A 13,557-nucleotide genomic window follows, 5' to 3' on the forward strand; every position below is an offset into this window, starting at 1 on the left:
TGTGGTTGACTTAGTGTGTGCCTATATATAGATGCATGCACCTGCGCTTCTACTTCATGTGAATATGTCTCTTTAGGACATATCTATTTGTGTGCATATATGTGTATGCAGTACAACTGGACCAAAGGCAAAATGGCTATAGAGCAAACAACTTAACCATACAGCCATGTCTATACCTTTGCCATGTTTGGGTGGTTGGTAATTAAACCAGCTTTCCCACCTGGCCTGCCAGGTGATAAAGGTGTTGTAGACACTCTACTGGACAAAAAGCAAAGGAATGATGGGCTCAATGTGAGCCAATGGCCATCCAATGGAGTCTCCTAAAAACATCCTTTACATGGGCTGGCAAACCCTGCAGCTGGTCCAAGACTGCAGTCATGAAAACTCCAATGAAAGACATGCTGTGCTCTTGAATTGGAATTAATGTCCATGAGCAATGTGGCATAGAGCAAAGAAGAGAAAGATGACTATACCTTCTGCCTAGTATTACTGAATTTAGTGCCTCAGACCAAAATTTGAATTAAATCAAGGTTAACTGTCATTTTCATTAGATATCTGCCACTCATAGCTGGTTGAATATCATGGATTGCAATCTTGGTCTTTCTTGTGCTGTCATTATCCATCTACTATATTCTAAGTTTGCTCTGTGTTTTTTTTTAACATAATTCTTGGTGTTCCTCTTTACTTTTTCATTTTCCTTCTATTAGCAGTGTAAACTATTTTTTCAAAGTAAATGTCCAAAATATTTTAGTTTTCTCTTTTTGATGGTGTCTCATAAGATTTTCTCAGTTTTTACCATTCTTTATACATCATCATTCATTATATGTTCTGTCCATGATATTCTCAATATTCTTCGATAAGTCCACGTCTCAAAGGCTTCTAATCTATTAGTTAATGCTTTTGTTAATGTCCATTTCCAGCTCCATATGATAGAATGGATCATACATAACATTTTAAGAATGTTTTTTCTGTATTCAGTATTAATATTTCTTGATGCTAATATGTTGAACATTTTTTCCCAAATGATTTTCAAACTATTTCAATCTTTCTTTTGATATCTATTCCACATTTCCTATTTTCTCAATGTATCCCAGATATATTGTTCTTTGTTGTATCTGTTCATCTGGCTTTCCTTCAATTGTAATATGTATTTTTAGTAGCTTTCTTTGTTTCTTACTGATTACCACTGATTTACTTTTCTTTACATTCATTTTCATCTCACAAAGCATTCCTTTGTCCTGTACTGTAGTTGCAAGGTTCTGCAGGTCATCTTTGTTGAAAGTTAATGAGGCAGTATCTCCTGCATATCTAAAGTTGTTGATATTCATATCTCCTCTAAACATTTCTGGCATTTCTTCTGTTTGTCTGGATACTTTCTCAGGTTAAATAGACTAGAGGATAGTATTAATTATTAAAAGAGGTCTAAGTTAGTCCAGTGTGTTTTTAGGGATGATCTGTTGTTGTTTTAATCTCCTGTTAAATCTTGAGAGAACAGATCAAAAATCAAAAGTATTTCAGCTTTGTTCATCATGTCCTTTTAAGATTATCTTGAACAACACTATCTAATGTGGTCTATCATTTTTTAAGATTGTGGGGTGTTATTTGAAGGAATTTAACTAATATTTCTAGCATACCGAGAGATTTTGTTGGCTCGGTAAATGCTTTATCTAGACAATTTGCCAGAAAATATTCATGTGAGGCTAAAAGGTTTTATTCATGTCAAAGACGAACAACATTACTTTGGTCAAGGCTTGCAAAGGGTTAAAAGCAAAAGTAAAAGGTTGTAAAGGTTATGAGCAAAAGCCACAATAATGATTTATATGAGGAGAGAGAGGGGGGGAGTCTTAAAGAGGTATAAAAGGACGTGATTGTTTATAACTCATGGCTAACACTATATTTAATAAGAATGAGGTTTTTATTTCCATGGCTTTGTAAGAGGGGGAAAATAACATTCACAGGTTTATAACTGAAAATGTTCCTGTCAAGCTCATTGCATAATTTGTTCTTCATACATCAGACTTCATAATCCATTGTATTCAGAAGTGCTGTTTTTTTTTTTTTTTATAAAACTGCTGAATTTTCTTCAAGGGTAATTCGTCTGCTATTTCTAGTTGTTTGAGAGACCCACGAATCCTTTCATTTTGGCTCATAAAAGTAGGATAAAAATAAAAGAGGTGTAGTATTATGTGAATCATAGGCTCATAAGACCTGTTTCCCAGATTCTGCACTATATATATATATATTTCCCATCATGGATGGGATGCCAGTCCTTGGAGGATAGCTCATTTTTGCCAGCAATGTGAAATGAGGTGCTTTACTCAAGAACAGAATGTACTACCCTGTCCAGGAATCAAAACCACAATCTCATGATCATGAGTGCAACACCCTAACCACTAGGCCACATACCTCCACATGTGATATCATAGTGAAATTGAGCAATGATATCACAGATTATAAACAAAACCATTTATTGATACCTATGTCAGCCAGTATAATGAGATTTATTATCAAAGATATTTCAGCTATGACAAGCCTGCTTTTTTTTCTTTTTTCAGACTGTATATCTAGTTGTAGACGTGACTACTTGCAGGTGTGACAGTAAAATTAGGAATTTTGCTTCTTGGCCAGGTTGTTTTCAGTTCAGCGCCATTGTGTGACACCTTGTGCAGGTGTCCTCTACTAAAGCCCAACAAAAGTGTTCTGAGTGGACTTGCTAGATGGAAACTGAAAGTAGTCTATCATATATCATCATCATCATTTAACGTCCGCTTTCCATGCTAGCATGGGTTGGACGATTTGACTGAGGACTGGTGAACCAGATGGCTACACCAGGCTCCAATCTGATTTGGCAGAGCTTCTACAGCTGGATGCCCTTCCTAATGCCAACCACTCAGAGAGTGTAGTGGGTGCTTTTACGTGCCACTGGCATGAAGGCCAGTCAGGCGGTACTGGCAACGGCCACGCCATATATATATATATATATATATATATATACACGCACACACGCACACACACACACACACACACATATATATATATATATATATATATATATATATATATAAATTAATATTAACAGCAGTTAGCAATGTTACACCAAAAAGGAGAATAATAATTGTCCATAAATGTCACTAGGGTTTTAGGAAACGCCTACATTGCTAGAAATAAAAGCTAAAGTGTTCTTATGCTATAGTTAACACACATGAATGAAAACATATACACTAACAGGAACCATAATTGTTTGAAAAATGCTGATCAAGAATTCTTAATACTGATGTCAGTATCAGAAGTTTCTGCTGCCTCATCAGTTAAGCCCACTCAACTGTTCAGCTTTTTCTGGACCTGCTTTGCAGTTTATGCTTTTATGTTTTCATCATCCAAATTATTGGATAATTTAGTGATTCGCTAATGTGTGTGCGTATATATATATATACATACATATATATATATATATATATAAAATATATAGTTTTAGTGAAAATAACCAAGTTTCAAGAACTCATCGATGAAAATCCACTATCACATATAGAAAAATTAATAATTAAAAGCACAATAAATGAGTATAATATGATGAGTTCTTGAAACTTGGTTATTTTCCCTAAAACTATATATTTTATATATATTTTATCTATAAAGCTCAATTTAATTTTAATTTTTTATAAATTTATTTTAATTGAGTTTTTACCTGTAATTTTGGATTTTGTCCCTAATATTATTATATATATATATATATATATATATATATATATATTTATATATATATATATATATATATATATATATATTTATATATATATATATATATATATATATATTTATATATATATATATATATATATATATATTTATATATATATATATATATATATATATATATATATTTATATATATATATATATATATATATATATATATATATATATATATATATATACACACACACACAGAGGGCTGATATTAACTCTTTTAATACTGTTCTACCTGAGGTCACTCCTATTTCTATGATACAGATTTCCTGTCTTAAAGTGATGTAAATTATAAACTTCAAACAACATTTCATCTTAATTTATGTTCCAAATACCAGTTTAATAATGACAAAGTCATTTTACTAAATTTTTTAATATTCTTTTCAAAAGTAATTGCAACAAAGGTAGTATATTTCAACAGAAATATGGTAACAAAAGGGTTAAGTGTGACTTTCTGAAAGAAGTCTGGGTTTCACATGAAAAAGTATTTAACTCTACATAGATATCTGGAATGTGTGTATGGTCTATGTTTCTTTATGTTGTTTAGCACATCAGCTAATTAAAGACTGCCAAAGAAAGGGGGAGGTGAAGGAGGAGGAGAAGCCAATGAAGATTCAATCTTCTTGTATACACTAGGAAGCATAAAAACAGATTTTCTGGGAGTGCTGTGTGATATAATTTTAATAGGATTTTAATGTCAAGTAAGAGTCATACATAGTTGATAGCAATGAGTGTTCAGATTTATGCTGGTAAATAATTAAGATGAAGCCTTTATTTTTGTCAGGGGATTTTTTGTGTAGTTGCTTACAGTGTATCTATAAATTAACCATCATGAATGTATATATGCATGTATACACACTCATATACATACTCATTTGCTTACACATACATATCAAGAAGGATCATTATTATATTTTTAATAGATAAAAATTATTATGAGCTAATTACCACCACCAGTGTTATTATTTTAGGTCTAGAGGATGGTGGATGTTTGAGCAATACATCAACAGAGAAAAAGAGAAAAAGTCATTCAATATTTAGATGCATCTCTTTATGTTCTGAGTTTAAATTCCATGAAAACTGATTTGGCCTTTCATCTCTCCAGCATCAATACCAGCAATTTACTGAGACTTGATTCAGTCATATGTGTGAAAAACCTACACGACTAGGTGAAAAGCGCTTCATTTAATATGTGACATTAATAAAAATCTGTAAATGTACAAACATCCAGGTTTCTGAGTACCTTAATTAAAATTGTTTTCTATATAATTTCTGTACATCACTTCCAAACCTTCAAATATATATATATATATATATATATATATATACTACAAATAATATGTGAGTATATGCATATATACGCACATGTATGTACATACCTACATCTACATGTATATATAGATGCATATCTGGGTACAGGACGTCACAAAAAAACGTGGACAAAATGAAAAACAAGAATATAAACAAAGCACGGAAAACAAACTTTCCACATAGAGAACATTTCCTTCATCAGCTGCCCCTATTCTAAACTAAGTGTTTCGAAGAGTTAGGGCAGGATGCATTGTTAGAATAACTCTTCCCATGTATATGTATATATATATATATATATATATATATATATATATATATATATATATATATTCCTGGTGAAGGCCAGTTTATGGCATTATTCTGGGTTTCCCGTCAATATAGGGCTTAACCCCACGGTGTAGGTCTTGGGGTCTGACGAGGCACCGTGGGGTTAAGCCCTTTATGGATGGGAAACCCAGGGTAACCTCATAAACTGGCCTTCACCAGCAAAAAAATATTACTGCTCTGCTTTTTAGAGTGTGTTTCTTCTCCAGATTTGTTTTTATAAAAACGATATCATCATCATCATCATCATCGTCGTCGTCGTCGTCGTCGTCATCATTTAATGTCTGCCTTCCATGCTAGCATGGGTTGGATGATTTGACTGAGGATTAGTGAACCAGATGGCTGCACCAGGCTCCAAGATGGTGATAAGGTCAACAAAAAAGTACTCCATTTGGTGAGAGATAAATATTATTTAATTGACACAATACCTGTTTTTATGTACTACTAATAGTTTCATGTGTTGAGAAATACCTCAAGCATAGTCATCAGGAACAAACCACATGTAACAAATTAAAAATTGAATGAGAGAAGAAACACAACCTCTGTACTTACGTTTTCTTTTTAAGCCTGGTACTTATTCTATTGATCTATTTTGCTGAACTGCTAAGTTATGGGGATGTAAACAAACCAACAATATTTGTCAAGTGGTATTTATTGGTGGTGGAGATAGTGGGGAGAAACACAGACACAATGACACACATACACACACAACACAATACACACTCACACATACGTGCGCACACACACACTACAAAGGTCTTTCAGTTCCTGTCTTCCAAATCTACACACAAGGCTTTGGTTGGTCCAAGGTGCCACATGGTAGGACTGAACTTGGAACCATGTGGTTGAGAAGTAAACTCCTTACCATACAGCCATGCCTGTGCCTATATATATATGCATATATGTATGTGTGTGTGTGTGTGTGTATGTGTATATATGTATATACATATACATACATACATATATATATATATATATATATATATATATATATATATACATGTAGATGAACGTATATACATACACGTACATATATATGCATATACTCATATACTGTTTGTATCATGACAGAACGCACGCGTTACCTTTATACAGTAAGTTTTAACTATTTTTCTAACGAGACTCTCTCTATTTCTATCTCCCCCTCTCATTCTTCCCTCTACTGTTCTTCGCCTCTACCTGTCACTACTATCTCTCTCTCTCTCTCTATCTCTTGTTACTCGTCCTTCGCCTCTCACCGTCACTACTACTATCTCTCTCTCTCTCTCTCTCTCTCTCTCTACCTCTCGTTGTTCACTTTTATTCTACTTCCTCCCCTTCTTTACCCTCTGCTACTCTTTCTCTTCACACAGCTTTGGTCACGTGTGTCCGGCTGCTATTTCTTTTCGTTCTTGGAATCACCAAGCTCGCACATACTTCTTTGCCCCTCCTGTACGTGCTTCACAGCATTCAGTACATACACACTTCGCGTCTGGCTGTACAGCCTTTTGTTTGTTTATTTCACCGTTTCGTTTTCCTGTCTTGTTTTCCGTCCGCCACTACCCTCCACGAAAACAATTTAATTTGTGTTCGTGGGAAGAACCATTTTAACGATGCGTACTGCCTTAATTCTTCGAAACGCCGGAGTTTTAATGGTGGCAGCTGATGAAGGGGTTGTTTCTATGTGGTCTGCTTGTTTGTTGCACCTTGTTTACCATTTTGTCCATGTTCTTTTGCCACGTCATGTACCCAGTTATGTATCTATATGTACATGTAGATGAACGTATATACATACACGTACATATATATGCATATACTCATATATTGTTTATATATATATATATATATATATATATATATATATATATATATATATATAATCATTATCATCGTCATCATCATTTAGCATCTGTATTCCATGCTGACATGCATTAGATAGGCCCTTTTTTGTTTTAATATAAGGTGTGATATGAAATTTTACTGCTTTTTCTGGTAGGTCAAGCAACTGCATAGCACAAGACCCCCCTCCCCCCCCCCCCCCCCCATCAGCTTGTGTGCCACCAGTAAGATGATAAAATGTGAGGAATAATTAAAGCAGGGAGAACAGGCTGAGGTCAGATTTTATGAAGCTTGGCCTTACTGCAGAGATGATGACAAAAACCGAGAAGATTAATGGTATACTCTATGGAAAATCTTTTCATCTCATACCAGTATAAAAAAAAAGAAGCAGTTGTTAAAATGATGATGTTTCTAATATTATAATGGCTCTATATAACTCAAGACTTTTTTTTTTTCACTGAGAAATTTTAGCTTATTTGTTTTAAAATATTATATTTCAGTCCTGTTACACATTGAAAACATTTTTAATGTTTTTTTTATCTACTATTTGATGTCTATAAACACTGCTCAGAAGTAGTTAGTAGTTGATGGTTCTTGTTACCTTGGTGATTTTAATTAGTGTTGGATGGAGCTGACAAAGGAGTGTTTATATGGTCACTGAGACTGCTAGAAATAGCAGCTGAATTTCTCTCCACTCAAATTTTTATATCTTCAAAATTGAAAGTAAATTGGATAAAAGACAAGCTTGTCATGCCTGGAACATCTCTGATCATAGATTTGTTTAATCAAAGCTGACTTTGGATTCAACAATATCAATTAGTACTGAAGTTGGATGTACAGGAAGTATTTGTATTATGTTCTGAGTTCAAATCTTACCAAGGACAACTTTGTCTTTTACTCTCTTTGGGGGTTGATAAAATAAGTACCATTTCAACAATCATCATCATCATCATCATCACCGTTTAACGTCCGCTTTCCATGCTAGCATGGGTTGGACGATTTGACTGAGGACTGGTGCAACCGGATGGCTACACCAGTAACATTTCCACACCCTTAAAATTTCTGGCATTGTGCCAAAATTTGAAATCATTAACGTGTGAGCTACGAAATCCTCGTCGCCACTGTTATATTGCAATATAACAGTTTCTCAATTAGTAAAACAACAATGGAATTCATACAGTACCTTGATTAATTTTGATCAGTAAAATAACATTTCTTATTTCATTATTGCCCACAAGGGGCTAAACATAGAGGGGACAAACAAGGACAGACAGAAGGATTAAGTCGATTACATACATACATACATACATACATACATACATACATATTCACTCACAAGGCATTGGTTGCTCTTGGTTTGTAGTTGAAGACATTTACCCAAGGTGCATACAGTGGGACTGAATCCATAACAATATGGTTGCAAAGTGAGCTTGGTAGGCTTCTGCACAGTTCTCTACAACGAAATTTCACTGATAAGGTATTAGTTAACCTGATGCTGCTGCAGCAGAGACACACCGAAGGTGCCATGCATTATTAGCATCAAACATGGAGCCATTTGGTTGCAAAGCAAACTTCTTAACTACATGATTATATGTTTCCTTTCTATTATAGATGTGTATAACAGTTTGCATGTGGGATGGTTGATAACTTCGATATCAAATAGAATTGCATAACAGTGTGAACAAGAAGTGTTAAATTCAGTAATATTGGGTTGTCAGTATATACACTCGCCATTTAGTTTCGTTTCATTTCATTTTCAAGGAAACATCTGTTGAACATCAAATGAAATAAATATGGAAGTCATAATTAATTAATAACTGGAAGCACTGATGAAAGGAAATATGCTTTTTTTATCGTTAACTCCCAAACATAACACCAGCAGGTTTTCTTACTTTCACTTCTGTTAAAAACTGAATGTACCAAGTACTGCAGCAGGAACTTGACTGTGATGGCTAAAAGAATGTAAAGAAATAAAGAACTAAAAGGTGTTTGTTTAGAGAATTTCTCAGGATGGAACTTAGTATATATCAGTGATCAGTTTTGGAATTTCTCACCCCATCACCATCCCTTCCTTGTATAGTTGGCACTCTTGAGAGAAGTTTTACATAAAACCATGATTTAATAGGGACCCCGCCTGAATGTTTTGTATCCATATGTGTTTATACTTCATTCAGGCTCTCTAACTAGAAACCAAATGACTCTGACTACAGATAATATTAAGTTCTTGCTTGGAAAAGTGTAAGATAAAATTGTGTAATCAGAGCGTTTTATCAGCTTTAGATTATAGTGAAATTAAATACATTGCTTTTCTGTTTTGATGAATCATTCAAGAATGAAGGAACTGGGCATTTTATGGAAGATCTTGTTAGTGTAACTGATGGCTTTCATTATTACGATGTAGTTAATATTCTTAGATTCCTTCAGAGAAGAAATTCTCCACAGCTAATTTAGGATGGCACAGTTAATAATAGCAATAGTAATGATAATGATGATGATTTTTACGTAAGTGCCGGGCCAGAAATTTGGTGGGGAGTAGTATGTTACTTAAATCAACCCCAGTATTTGAATGATATTTTATTTATCAAATCTGAAATGATAAGAGCAAAGCTTATCTAAGTAGAATTTGAACTCAGAATGCAAAGAGCCAGAACACCTACTGCAAAGGCATTTGGTCTGATGCTCTAATGATTCAGTGAATTCCCTACACTTAGGATACTTTCTAACACAGGTCCAAAGCCTCAAATGTTGGGGAAAGGGTCTGTCAATTAAATCAACACTAGTAGTTAACTGATACCTTACACTATTGATCCTGAAAGGATGAAAAACAAAATTTACCTTGCTGGATTTTGAACTCAGATTATAAAGCCAGGCAAAATGCTACTAAGCAAGTTTTCTGGTGTGCTAACAATTTTGCCAGACAGTATATCTAGTTGGAATGGAATATTTAATTTTACAAATTTCAATGTTTCGTTGGCATTAATAACAAGACAGCACTCAAATCTATCTTTTTCATATTCAACTACAGAGTATGTCATTCTGCCTGATAGCTCCCTCTGGTTGACAAATACAAAATAGAAGCTAAAGTTTTTTTCTTACAGTTCAGATGAAGGCAAAATGGCAACATCCACAAGCCTTTTCAGAACCCCCAAGAAAAGTGAGAGGTTGAGAAAGAAAGTTGAGACCTTGTCCAGAATGCTTGTAACTGGGTGAAACTTTGCTAGAGGCCCCTAAGTGCCAGGCAGTGGTGTTAAACTGAATGATGAATTAAGTTTAAAACCTGAGTTAACTGTAGAAGCAAAAATTACAGAACTACAAGCTGAAATCTCTATGCAGTAGGATTGTGAAATAATGTATATAATGTAATAAGGTTGTATTTGTAGCTAATATCATTCCTCTATTGCAATGTGTTATCACGGAGTAGTTTTTTCTCCATTCTCATTTGCTATATTACATGCTTACATTCAGAATTCTTTCTTCCTATTTTCCTAGAAATCTACTCCATAGAGCATAGTTTATCTCAGGCTGTTTTACCTATCCCAAATTAAGAATTTATCAACCATTGCTAAACGGATTTTTGTTCTACTTGCTGTAAACTGGATAATACATTTGTGAAAGTGTATGGAGGGCTTTGAAATTGCATGCACACACTCTCTCTCTCTCTCTCTCTCTCTCCCTCCCTCTCTCTCTCTCTCTCTCTCTCTCTCTCCCTCCCTCTATCTCTCTCTCTCTCTCTCTCTCTCTCTCACACACACATACACACAAGCAAACACACTATTTGAAGCATCCTCCTTTGAAGTAAGGAATCTACATTCTCCAGCTTCAATAGTCTCTTTAATTCATTCTGTGTTACATACTAAATATGATAACACAGCATTTTACATTATTTAGCATCACTGATATCCCTCTCACTCTCATCTTCTCTCTATCTCTCTCTTACACACATACACATCTACATATACATTCTTAAACACAATCACATATGCATAATTCACATATCTTTACATACTTACAGATGGTGACATGTCCATACACATTTTGCAATGTATATCAGAAGATTGCGTCTACAATATTCCATGTAGAGACGCTGATTTTGCCACATAATTTGCTGTGTCTTCTAAATGTTGCTGTTGCTTTCATATTTATTTATTTAGCCCCAGGCTGGTTCTAATTCAACAGACCTATGATCAAAAGAGTCTCGTGTGATATAACAGAGATTTGTCTGCTATTTCTAGCACATTAGTCGCATGTAGAAACTTCCTCATTGACTTGAATTTTCCTAAATCAGTTTTGCAAGTGACAGAAAAGAATTTTCAGGGCAGGCTTTGTGTGTGTGTGTGTGTGTGTGTGTGTGTGTGTGTGTGTGTGTGTGTGTGTGTGTGTGTGTGTGTGTGTGTGTGTGTGTGACTGAATGAATAAATGAATGACAAAAGAACAGGAGTTATTGTAATCACTTTAAACTGGCTCTGAAGAAACTATACGATGTTGCATAAGCACTCAATTCTGAATGTACTGCCTGTTATAGCAGAAACAGTTAAACTGAAATGTATAAGTGAAGATAGATAGATAGATAGATACACACACACACACACACACACACACACACACACACACACATATCTATATACATTCTTTTATTCTTTCATTTGTTTCAGTCACACACACACACACACACACACACACACACACTATTCATATTTCAGCACTATATCATAATGTTGAGGTCAATATTGCTAATTTGTTTATAATATCCACCAAATCTGCTGAGGCTAGAAAAGGATTTTAACAAATCAGAGATAATTTATCATCTTAGTAATATTTCTGACTGCAATTTTTCTTTTCCCATTTTTTTTCTTTCCTACTTTCTCTTTAATTGTTTAAAACTATTAATAATAAGGTTTTTGTCCAGAAATTCGATATTTTCAAATAGTTTAACTGTTTACTTAGATTATAATCTTTACAACCTTTTAATCATCGAGTTCTTCTCAGTTGGAAACAAGCAATCAATATTCAAAGTAGCATTTCAAAAACTACTCAAAAGAATCAATAGAATTCTCATTGTCATTGTTGTTCTCATCATCATCGTCATCTTCATCATCATCATCATTACCGTCCTATCATTGTCGTCCTCACCGTCATTGTCATCCTTGGTCTCATCATCATCATTGTAACCTTTCTGCTCAATATTATTCCCTCTTAAATTTCTCTTGGAGAGTTTTTGTATGCAACCACTCTCCTTAGTTCTGCTGCCAATGATTCAGTTATAGCTCTCAGTTCAATAAAGGTCACTTTATATCATCACTATTGTAATTGAATATCTATGATATCAGAACTGGAAATAATAACTATATATGGATGGCTCTGTGTTGCTGCAACTATGTCAAGCTAATTCCATTGTTTATGGGTCTGTTTTCATCTCAACTTGATACCACCTCCTTCACAACATCTTTTGCCTTTGTCTTACCCCCCAAAAAAAAAGAAAGAAAGAAAGAAAAATAAAAGCAAGAAATTCAATGCAGCATCATTTCAACAAAGATACTTAGAATAGAAAAAGATTTAAAGATTTTTACCATTTCTTCTTCTTTTCCCTCCTTAATAGTTTTACATTCGTTTTTCTTCAGAGGTCTTTTATTTGTTTATAACTGTTTATGGTGCGTTTTTTCTTCATTTATTTATTTATTTATTTATTTATGTATTTTTGTGATGGAGTATTTCACCTATCTTTATCCGTGATAGATATTGATCAGTGTATTGAGGTCGATATATTAGTAGCTGATATTAGTGCCGTGCTGGAAGATATCGAATGGCTAGAGGGGAGAATGTGAAACTCAGCTAAAAACATAGTGATTACTATGATTTGGGTTACTTAATCCTATCTTAACCAAACTTCCAATGTATAAGAGATAGGTGTTTCATTTGTTTTGGTTTTTTTATTTCTTTTATGGATTTCGGTTCATTGGACTGTGGCCATGTTGGGACACCACATTCAAAGATTTTACATGACCATATCAACTCCAGTACCTATTTTAGTCTAGGATATATTTTATTGATCAATATTTATTAGGTCATGCACACAAATAAATATATTTACTTATGTATTATAGCTGTGTTTATATGTTAAATCATGTATGTATATATGTATATATGTCATCATCATCGTTTTACATTATCAGCTTTTTAATTACAGTTATTTCTTTAAAATTCTTCATTATTTTAAAAATTAACAGTAACTGAGGCAGAGTATTTGAACAGAAATATGATAACAAAATAGTTAAACAATAATAACACCTAATAATCCTTTCTACTATAGCCATAAGGCCAGAAATTTGTGGCAGGGGAATAGTCGACTACATCGACCCCA

The sequence above is a fragment of the Octopus bimaculoides genome, chromosome 3 (genome assembly GCF_046866305.1).
Source record: "Octopus bimaculoides isolate indiv1 chromosome 3, ASM4686630v1, whole genome shotgun sequence".
Taxonomy (NCBI): Eukaryota; Metazoa; Mollusca; class Cephalopoda; order Octopoda; family Octopodidae; genus Octopus; species Octopus bimaculoides.